Genomic DNA, 11,400 nt, shown 5'->3' on the forward strand with positions numbered 1-11,400 from the left:
CTCAATTTCAGTGTCAACTTCTGCTTGCTGAGGCACCCGAGTGCACTCTACCTACCCCTCTGATCCATACTGAAGGTGATGTTGGCCGTGAAAAGAGGTTAGACCAACTAGGGGTTTGAATCCTGCACTGTGATTCCCAAGTTGTCAAACTTGGGAAATAGACCTCTTGGGACATAGCTCCTCTCCTACACAATAGGTCCAGCAATATGCATCTTAAGGTTAAGGTGAAGGTCGAAGGAGATAAGTCTATGAAACCCCTGGCACAACATTTGGCACATAGTAGGCCCCTAGTTATTCCTGAATGCTACCCAGTTTAGTAGGTAATTATTAGGTTATCTTTCTAGTTAGACATAGCGAGGAAAACAGGCATGACTCAGGCAGATGAGATGGTTTCACATACCTTTGCCCAAACAGAGCCTGGTGCAGGAAGATAGATAAGCCGGTTTGGCCTGCTCCGGTAGAAGGGTGGTGGGTGGTTGTGAGTTAAATCCAGGGCACACTGCGCCATTTTGAAGTTGAACTGCTTGCTAGTTCAACATTTGGGGTGTCATCCTATCTTACAGACTCTTTTATGAGGTGGGCTCACCTCATCCAAAATGGGCTAATCAAATTTTCCTCTCCAGGAAACTTGGAATTGGGACAAAGAGATTTCACCTCCATGCTGGGTTCTGCTTGTGGGTGGAGGAGATATAAAAACTGGGTGACATGGTGGGTGGGGACTTCTTCTGCCGTATGAATCAAGAGATAGGGAAAGCCAGGCTGCAAGAGGGGAAGAAATGAAACAAAAACCAGATAGGAGAAAGGGAGACTTTCTGAGTTCTTGACAGTTCCCACTTCCTGTTTCCAGACTCTTCTTATGTGGGCACATTCTCTTCCTGGGATTTCATGAGACACTGCTGAATCTGTAGGGATGAGCCTGCATTTGGGGCTTGCACTCGATAATGTTGCTTGTTAAGCTACTTTGTGCTCAAGTTACAGAAGCCAACTTGAGCTAGCTGAAATACAAAGAAGAACTGTCTGGAAGGTGTTGGGGTATCTCCTGAAATTCAGGAGGTTCAAATCAGTTTCAAGAGGTGCTGGCATCAGGGCAGCTCTGGGAACGTCAGCCATGGACTGGGAAGCCGACTTCTTTCTGGCAGGCTGCCGTGAAGATGCCTCAGCGTGGGGTGTTTCAGCTCAAAACTCTAAATTTCTGTGGTGATGGTGATGAGTGCATTAGCGATACCTGCGGGGAGCTCCAGGCTGAGCAGTACAGCTGCTGAGAGAATGTACTCTGAGGTCAGGACGTGCTGCTCCCCAAGAACAAGGAGTGGGCACTGGTCAGCCAGTGCAAGTGACGTCTTATGCAAGCTGGTTCTTTCAATTGACTGCACGCAGGGAATTGTGCGTCTCACTGAGTGGGCTGCAAAGGTTTATAGAACAGGGTCTCTAATATCAAAGAGCTTATGCTGCTGCTGCTGCTGCTGCTGCTAAGTCACTTCAGTCGTGTCCGACTCTGTGCAGCCCCATAGACAGCAGCTCACCAGGCTCCCCCGTCTCTGGGATCTTCCAGGCAAGAGTACTGGAGTGGGATGCCATTGCCTTCTCCACAAAGAGCTTATAATTTCCCACAAATAATAATACTCTAAGGCAGCCTGTTTGGCAGCTGCTAGAGGACACCTACAAAGATGAAGTGCCACAGGAGTTTAGAGACAGGAGAGATGCCTTTGAGCCAGTGGGGACTACAGCCCAGGCTCCAGGCCATGTCAAGGTGAGCAAATGACTTATTCAGTGAAACACTGAAAATACACTTAACATGCCTTACGATAACAACCAGAAGGACCAGGTATTTACAAATAATTATACGTTAAATGCAATTAAACAAGAATGTGTTTTTGACGGACGGGTCCAGAGTGTCTGAGCCGTGGTGACACATGGAAATGCACCAGGTGGGCCAGGGTACCGCCCGAATTTGAAGGTGAAGTAGTGTTGCCCCAATGCTTTGGCCACCCGCTGCAAAGAGCCAACTCATTGGAAAAGACCCTGGTGCTGGGAAAGATTGAAGGCAAAAGGAGAAGAGGGTGGCAGAGCATGAGATGGTTAGATAGCATCACTGACTCAATGCACATGGATCTGAGCAAACCTGGGGAGATCAGGGAAGCCTGGAGTGCTGAAGTCCATGAGCTGGACACGACTCAGCCACTGAACAGTCAATTAATCAATAGTCCTATTCCTATGCCCTTGGCCCCAGCCCAGATTGTCGGCCTCTGGTCAGCTAGTCTCCCCAAATCCTTGTCCTCATGGTGCTCGTGCTTGGGATTTTCTGGGCTGATGCCTTTTCTCCACTGGTCACGGGAAAGGTCCTTCCAAGATGAACACATTCTTAAATCTGTTCACAAAATACTCCCTTCATGTCTTTGCCTCATCAAAAACCTGGGTGGCTATTTTTATTTTCCTGGTCACATACACGAGGATTCCTTTTAATGTGATCTTAGAAACTGCTCTCTCCTGTATCTGTCTCCTATACTTCAGACCTATGGATCCTGCTGCTCATGGACTCTCCTCCCAGGATGTTCCAAGGCAACTAACCCGAGCAAGCACATAGGCTTTACCCCTTCATCCTGTATCCTCTCCTGTGCCCACACTATAGCCTGGAAGTGAAATTTGATCCTTATCGCCCCTACCCCCCACATTAAATCAGTCCCCAAGTTGTTATAATTTGTCCCCTTCCTCTACTATTGCCCCATCAATCCCATAATTGACTTAATGCACAACTGCTGATTTTGCCTCACCATCTGTGTTATCTACTGCTATGTGACCAACTACCCAAAACTTAGTATTTGAGAACACAAATATATATTATCTCCCATACTTTCTGAAGATTAGGAATCTGGGAGAAGCTTGGCTGGGTAGTTCTGAGGGTCATTTCCAAGGCTGCAGTCAAGCTGTCAGCTAGGGCTGCAGTCATCTCATAGCTAGATTAGGGCTGAAGGAGCTGCTTCCAGGCTCACCCATGTGGTTGTTGGGAGGCCTCCCTTCCCTTACGGCTGTTGGTTGGGGGCTTCAGTCACCCTCCCAATAGGTTGTCTGAGGGTCACAATTTGGCAACTGCCTTCCCCCAAAGGAAGTGGTGTGTGTGTGTGTGTGTGTGTGTGTGTGTGTGTGTGTGTGTGAGAGAGAGAGAGAGAGAGAGAGAGAGAGAGAGAGAGAGCGAGCATTCTAGATGGAAGTCACAGTCTTTTAAACAACATAATTAGAGAAAGACATAATTAGGGACTTCACTGGTGGTCCAGTGGTGAAGAATCCACCTGCCAATGCAGGCGACAGGGTTCAATCCTAGGTCCAGGAAGATCCTAACGCTGTGGAGCCGCAGCTACTGAGCCTACACTCTAGAGCTGTGCTCTGAAACCAGAGAAGCCGCTGCACCATGAGGTAGAGTGGGCCCTGCTCAGCACAATTAGAGAAAGCCTGAGTGCAGCAGCGAAGACCACTGCAGCCCCCCAAATATATATTTATTATATTATGTATTAGATAAAATAAAATCTAAAAATTAAGTCTTTCTTTTTTTAAATTGAAATATAGTTGATTTACAATACTGTGTTAGTTTCAGGTATACAGCAAAGTGATTCAGCTATATATATATATATATATATATATTCAGATTATTTTCTATTACGTATAGGTTACTACAAGATATTGAATATTGCTCCCTGTGTTACCTAGTAAATCTTTGTTGTGCTTTTATTTATTTTTTTAAAATATTTTTTAAATTCAGTTTTTTTCACTGTGCTGAGTCTTCTTTGCTGAGGGGGCTTTCTCTGGTTATGGTGTTCAGGCTTCTCACTGTGGTGGTGTCTCTTGTTTTGGAGCATGGGCTCTAGGGTGGGTGGGCTTCAGTGGTTGGGGGTGTGGACACAGTAGTTGTGGTTCCCTGGCTTTAGAGCACAGGCTCAACAGTCGTGGCTCACGGGTTTAGTTGTTCTGTGGCATGTGGGATCTTCCATGACCAGGGATTGAACCCGAGTCTCTTGCACTGGCAAGTGGATTCTTTACCACTGAGCTACCAGGGAAGCCTGTGTTTTTATTTCTAATTAATGATTTTTTGCCTTTTTCCTTCCAGTTTTATTGAGGTATAATTCACATATAGCACTGAATAAATTTAAGGTGTGCACCATAACAATTTGACTTACATGCATCATAAAATGATTATCATAGTTTAGTGAATATTCATCATCTCATACAGGTATAAAATTAAAGAAATATAAGAAACCCCATAATATTTTAGAAGTGAATTTCCAGCATTTTCACTTTGGCCATATTCTATTGGTCATATAGACCAAACCTGGTATATGTAGGAGAGTGTGTGTGAACATCAAGACGTGAGGCCCAGGGGCCATCTTGGGAGCTGGCTACACAGCATCCATTTATCCTTTCTGTTGGGTAAAATGAACTCTTGCTTTTCCTTTGGGGAACCACCTCTCCCCCACAGTTAAGCTACAGTTTGAGTGGAGCTGCCTCACCCCCTTTTCTGGTGAGGGTCCCCATTTGTAGTGTTCAGTTCAGTTCAGTCGCTCAGTCGTGTCCGACTCTTTGCGACCCCATGAATCACAGCACGCCAGGCCTCCCTGTCCATCACCAACTCCTTGAGTTCACTCAGACTCACGTCCATCGAGTCCGTGATGTCATCCAGCCATCTCATCCTCGGTCGTCCCCTTCTCCTCCTGCCCCCAATCCCTCCCAGCATCAGAGTCTTTCCCAATGAGTCAACTCTTCGCATGAGGTGGCCAAAGTACTGGAGTTTCAGCTTTAGCATCAGTCCTTCCAAAGAAATCCCAGGGTTGATCTCCTTCAGAATGGACTGGTTGGATCTCCTTGCAGTCCAAGGGACTCTCAAGAGTCTTCTCCAACACCACAGTTCAAAAGCATCAATTCTTCGGCACTCAGCTTTCTTCACAGCCCAACTCTCACATCCATACATGACCACTGGGAAAACCACAGCCTTGGCTAGATGGACCTTTGTTGGCAAAGTAATGTCTCTGCTTTTGAATACGCTATCTAGGTTGGTCATAACTTTTCTTCCAAGGAGTAAGTGGATCCTGTTTAATGAAGGTCTGTATTAGCATATTTTGCTATGGACTGAATGTCTGCGTTCCTCTCAAATTCATGTATCGAAACTCTAACCTCCAGTGCGATCATGGCGCTGTGGGCGGTACGGAGCGTGCGGGCCGTGGTCGGCAGCCTGCGTGCCATCTCGTGCCCTGCTCGCCGCAGCCCTGGGGACTGCGGGCGGATGCCGTCCAGGCGCTGTGCACCGGCCCTACTCTGCTGTCGGTGCAGAAATTCACAGAAAAACACGAATGGGTAACAACAGAAAAAGGTGTCGGAACAGTGGGAATCAGCCATTTTGCACAGGAAGCTTTGGGAGATGTTGTCTACTGTAGTCTGCTTGAAGTTGGGACAAAGTTGAACAAACAAGAGGAGTTTGGTGCTTTGGAAAGTGTGAAAGCTGCTAGTGAACTCTATTCTCTTCCGTCAGAAGTAACTGAAATTAATAAAGCTCTAGCAGAAAATCCAGGACTTGTCAACAAGTCTTGTTATGAAGATGGTTGGCTGATCAAGATGACATTCAGTAACCCTTCAGAGCTAGATGAACTGATGAGTGAAGAAGCATGAGAAATACATAAAACCTATTGAGGAGTGAAAATGGAACCCTTAAATAAACTACTCTGAAACAACTTAATCTAGCATAGTTGTCTTAAATTAGTGGTGGATAGATATTTAAAAAGCAACGTTTAGCAAAAGAAACTACTTGTAACAATGTTTCCTGAAGAAAATACCGCTTAACTTTCTAATGACTTCAGATAAACACTGTGCATCTTTTCCACAGCATCCTGTGATTTTCAGGCTAGGCTCCAGTTATAATAGTCAGAATTCCTGAAGTTATCTCTGGTAAAACTAATTACAAAAGATCAGGAAGAAGCTTCCCATTTCCTTCCACAACTCTTTATCTGAGAGTAAGCCATTTCTTTCGAACTAAACGACCTACTTCAGGGTTCTTTGATTTATCACACAGACCAATGTCAAGCGTTCTTCACTGGATTGGTCCTGTGTGACTTGACTCTAATTATTGTACCAGGGGAGGAATCATTGCCAGGACTGGGACTGCTCTGGGGGATGGAGTCTCTCCCAGCCTGGGTCCTTTAACCTGGGGCTCTGCTGCAGTGCTTGCACGTGGACACACATCTCTTCCAGCAACAAAATACAAAGAAACTATAAGGGACTAAAAGCAATTGCGTGCGTGGGCAGTTGGGGCAAATTATGGAAAACAAAATACAAGAAGAACAAAAAGACCAACTGCTACTTCTGAAGAGCCTGGAGCAAAAAACAGGATGTTGGGAGCAAGAGCACAGTACTTCCACGTGCCCCCTGCACTCAACACCACCGAAGGGGTGGGCCAACCACCTAAGCCGCCCCTTTGGTGGGACTCCTAGACCTGCCTCTACTCTCACCCCATAAGGAACAAGCTCACCCCACTCAGCAAGTGAGCAAGGGAACATGTTCATTCTTGCGCCCTCCTGCTGCAGCAGGGGCCCCAACAAAGCATGGCCTGAATTTCTATCAATTTCTATTGATTAAGAAGGCCAAGAACCTTACTCAGTAACATGTGCCCCCCACAACAATGGTTCATTAGGAATCAGTATTTGGAGAATTGGTATTCTGAGGCTTCCTTTTTAAATTTTTTTCCTGAGTGGTTAAACAACAAATATTTATTTTCTCACAGTTCCAGAGATTGGTCCCAGCAGTGGTCAGGTTCTGGTGAGAGCCCTCCTCCTGGCTTGCTAATGGGATTTCTTGCTATGTCCTCACATGGTGGAAAGAAAGCTGTGGTATCCAGCCCTCTACTATACAGGTACCATGTCTATAGGATCACAGTGCTACCATTATGAGGTGGCTTCCCTCTGGATATCAGAGATGTAAAGAGCTCACTACTTGGCCAGTCCCCAGTTCCTGACAGCTTGTTGGGTGGAGTAGGTGTAGAGGACAACCAACACTGGGAGGCAGCTCTTGGGAAGAAATGGCCCTTATCTGGTTCTTTCTCTCTTTTATACATGCTATGGACTGTTTGACTTTGGGAGGTTCATCTTTTATATTTTACCTGCAAAGGATTTGGGGTCATGAAAAAGGACCTAAGCTTCTATCTTGCTGGGTTCCCTTGTTTCAGCAGTTTAAACTCCCCTGTGATTGTTGTCCCTTCTGACTTGAGAGGGCTGCCTGGATCACTCATTAGAGCTGAAAGGTGAGGAGTGCACCAGGCACTGGATTAAATACCTTACATGCATTATCTCACCTAATCCTCATGATCATCTTATGAATTAACTACTATTATTGACCTATTTCTCACACATGAAAACTGAGGTTTAGAAAGGCCCAGCACCATGCTGAAAGTCACACATTCTCTCCTCTACAAATATGGCTGGAGGACCTGTGGTATGCCAGGCCCTATTTTATTCTCTGGAGCTTCCCATACTAAGTGTTGGGCCTGAAATTCCAACACTCATCTGATTCCAGCTCTGCACATTTCGCTGATGGACTCAACTGCTTCCCCTGTGGATGTCACCTGTAACACAGACCAGATGACTTGGTCCTTGATAGTAAGAGTTGATGCTGAATCCATTTACACCTTCTAGCTCACACCTTTGTAACACAGAGACAAAAATATAGCTGAAGTTACTTGTCCATGATGTGAAATTTGCTCTCCTGATTTAAAAAAAAATGCTATAGGTTTTTGAATTTCCCTTTGAGTGTGTCATTTAACTTTAGAAAGAAAATCCCTTAGATCCACAGACTTAGAAAAGGTGCCTGGGGCTGAATCAAGGTCCTACCATTTCCAGCTGTGTAATTTTGAGCTTTGGTTTCAACACATTAAAAAAAAAAAAAAGGATATGAACTGACATCAGAGAGTTGTATGAAGGCTGAATTGGCTGATCAATCCAAAGCCCCAAGCACTATGTGTGGTGCCCAGTAAGAGAGAATGAATGGCAGCTTTCATTAAAGAGGCTGAAAATTGTAAAGAGGCTGCTGGATTTTGTAGCTGGATTGATGATGAACATTGAAAGCAGTTCAGTGGAAAGGTAGGGTGGAGGTCTGGCTGTAGGTGAATGAGAGCTTGAGAAAGTGGCATCTCAGAGTGTAAAAACTACCTGCTCTTGGACCTCCGCTGTTGGTCTAGTGATTAAGACTCCAGGCTTTCACTACAGGGGACATGGGTTTGATCCTTGGATGCAGAAATGACATTTCACAACCGAGATCCAGTATGCTTCAAGGTGTGGCCAAAAAACCAAACAGCAAGAAACTACTTGCGCTGAAGCTAAATATATTGGCTTAGGAGAGGTGAGATGGGGTAGCTTTAACGAGTGACACAGGTTGAGGTGGGTTTTTTTTTTTTTTAATTGCCAGTTAGATAAAATCAGGGAGGTAATGAAGGGAACATTCCAGTTATGCTGAAAGTCTCCCAAAGAGATGACTTTGATAGACTTTATTTTAATCTTATTTCTCTGCATCTTTTTTCCTTTACTATAGATTTGCTACTCGGCTATCTTAGGAAAAGGATTTCTTAGGAAAAGGAAAATTGCCAAGTCATTTTGTTGAAACATTACTATAGGAACAGGAACACTTGAGAAAAAAATGTTACTGTAAACCCAGTTCTACAAATATTGAGTCTTTTCTATGCTAGGCATTTCTGGAAAACAAAACATGAATAACACATATCTTTTTTATGTCAGTGATGAAGGAATTATTGGGGTGTACACAGACTACTGCTGGATCACATAGAAGGGAGAGTAATTCTCATGAAATATGACTTTTTTTAATTGGAGAAGCTGGTCAGAAAATCTAGTAGGGAAACTTATTCAACAATTTTCACAGAAAAAACTCACTGCAGAAGACAAGTGGTTTAAAATACAGCAGATTAAGTCACTAGGCACTCAGTTCAGTCAGTTCAGTTCAGTCGCTCAGTCGTGTCTGACTCTTTGCGACCCCATGAATCACAGCACGCCAGGCCTCCCTGTCCATCACCAACTCCTTGAGTTCACTCAGACTCATGCCATCGAGTCAGTGATGCCATCCAGCCATCTCATCCTTGGTTGTCCCCTTCTCCTCCTGCCCCCAATCCCTCCCAGCATCAGGGTCTTTAACAATGAGTCAACTCTTCACATGAGGTGGCCAAAGTACTGGAGTTTCAGCTTTAGCATCATTCCTTCCAAAGAAATCCCAGGGCTGATCTCCTTTAGGATTGACTGGTTGGATCTCCTTGCAGTCCAAGGGACTCTCAAGAGTCTTCTCCAACACCACAGTTTAAAAGCATCAATTCTTCAGCACTCAGCTTTCTTCACAGTCCAACTCTCACATCCATACATGACCACAGGAAAACCATAGCCTTGACTAGATGGACCTTTGTTGGCAAAGTAATGTCTCTGCTTTTGAATATGCTATCTAGGTTGGTCATAGCTTTTCTTCCAAGGAGTAAGCGTCTTTTAATTTCATGGCTGCAGTCACCATCTGCAGTGATTTTGGAGCCCAAAAAAATAAAGTCTGACATTGTTTCCACTGTTTCCTCATCTATTTCCCATGAAGTGATGGGACCAGATGCTATGATCTTCTACTCAAGACCAATTACCTTTGTAGAAGTCAGAAACTGTTTAACGTTAAATAAATCAAGATACTTTATTAAAACATTAATCCTGAAGAAAATCACACCACTTCTGGGGGTGAGCAGCAACTTTTTAAATGGTGGATAGCACCATTATTTTTGTTTTTCACCCCAGAAAATATTTTCCAGATTACTCTTATTGCAGCAAAAATAATGTTTAGTGAGTGAAAACACAAGATGTTGCTTCCATATTTAACACAGAATGCAGAGAATAATTGCAGTTGAAAGACTGATTTCTTTTATAAAAAATATTATGCAGGAAGCTAAGGGGCAAGGGGTCAGAGATGGTCAGACATTTTTTGCCAAGCCCCAGTTTCTTTCACCCAGTACTCTTTCGGGTATTAAAAAAAAAACTTCAGATAAAAAAGGTGACCATTTGCCTTAGGGTAGTTTTATGGGCGGGGTAATGATGAACCACAAGCTGGAATCAAGATTGCCAGGAGAAATATCAATAACCTCAGATATGCAGATGACACCACCCTTATTGCAGAAAGTGAAAGTTAAAGTGAAGTCGCTTAGTCGCGCCGGACTATTTGAGACCCCTTGGACTGTAGCCCACCAGGCTCCTGTGTCCATGGAATTCTCCAGGCAAGAATACTGGAGTGGGTTGCCATTTCCTTCTCCTGGGGATCTTCCCAACCCAGGGATCAAATCCAGGTCTCCTGCATTGCAGGCAGACGCTTTAACCTCTGAGCCACCAGGGAAGCCCAAAGTGAAGAGGAACTAAAAAGCCTGTTGATGAAAGTGAAAGTGGAGAGTGAAAAAGTTGGCTTAAAGCTCAACATTCAGAAAACGAAGATCATGGCATCCGGTCCCATCACTTCATGGGAAATAGATGGGGAAACAGTAGAAACAATGTCAGACTATTTTTTTGGGCTCCAAAATCACTGCAGATGGTGACTGCAGCCATGAAATTAAAAGACGCTTACTCCTTGGAAGAAAAGCTATGACCAACCTAGATACCATATTCAAAAGCAGAGACATTACTTTGCCAACAAAGGTCCATCTAGTCAAGGCTATGGTTTTTCCTGTGGTCATGTATGGATGTGAGAGTTGGACTGTGAAGAAGGCTGAGTGTCGAAGAATTGATGCTTTTGAACTGTGGTGTTGGAGAAGACTCTTGAGAGTCCCTTGGACTGCAAGGAGATCCAACCAGTCCATTCTGAAGGAGATCAGCCCTGGGATTTCTTTGGAAGAAATGATGCTAAAGCTGAAACTCCAGTACTTTGGCCACCTCATGCGAAGAGTTGACTCACTGTTAAAGACCCTGATGCTGGGAGAGATGGGGGCAGGAGGAGAAGGGGACGACCGAGGATGAGATGGCTGGATGGCATCACTGACTCGATGGACGTGAGTCTGAGTGAACTCTGGGAGCTGGTGATGGACAGCGAGGCCTGGCGTGTTGCGATTCATGGGGTCGCAAAGAGTCGGACACGACGGAGCTGGATGATGACCAGAACGTCATTGCCTCGGAGGTGTGAACGTTGTGAGCCAAGGCCGCCCAGCCCCGAGCACCTGACGGCCACGCCCATACAATGTCCCGCCCCTCAGCCCCGCCCACCTGGACTCAGGGTCCCTTGGGCCAGCACCGTAAAGAGGCCCCGCCCTGTGGCACCTCTGTCCCCCGACCCAAGGGATGTTGTCAAGGGCGGTCCCGGAAGTGACGCAGGGACGCGCCCTCCATTTTGTGGGACGCCAGAGCAGCTAAGTGC

The 11,400-nt window shown here is 45.3% G+C and overlaps 1 pseudogene; it reads left to right on the forward strand.

Annotated features, from left to right (window-relative positions):
• Positions 1-5,173: 5,173 nt before the first annotated feature.
• On the forward strand, positions 5,174-5,874 carry LOC105606999 (glycine cleavage system H protein, mitochondrial-like; annotated as a pseudogene).
• The last annotated feature ends 5,526 nt before the right edge of the window (positions 5,875-11,400 follow it).

Source organism: Ovis aries, chromosome 7, assembly GCF_016772045.2.
Source record: "Ovis aries strain OAR_USU_Benz2616 breed Rambouillet chromosome 7, ARS-UI_Ramb_v3.0, whole genome shotgun sequence".
NCBI lineage: Eukaryota > Metazoa > Chordata > Mammalia > Artiodactyla > Bovidae > Ovis > Ovis aries.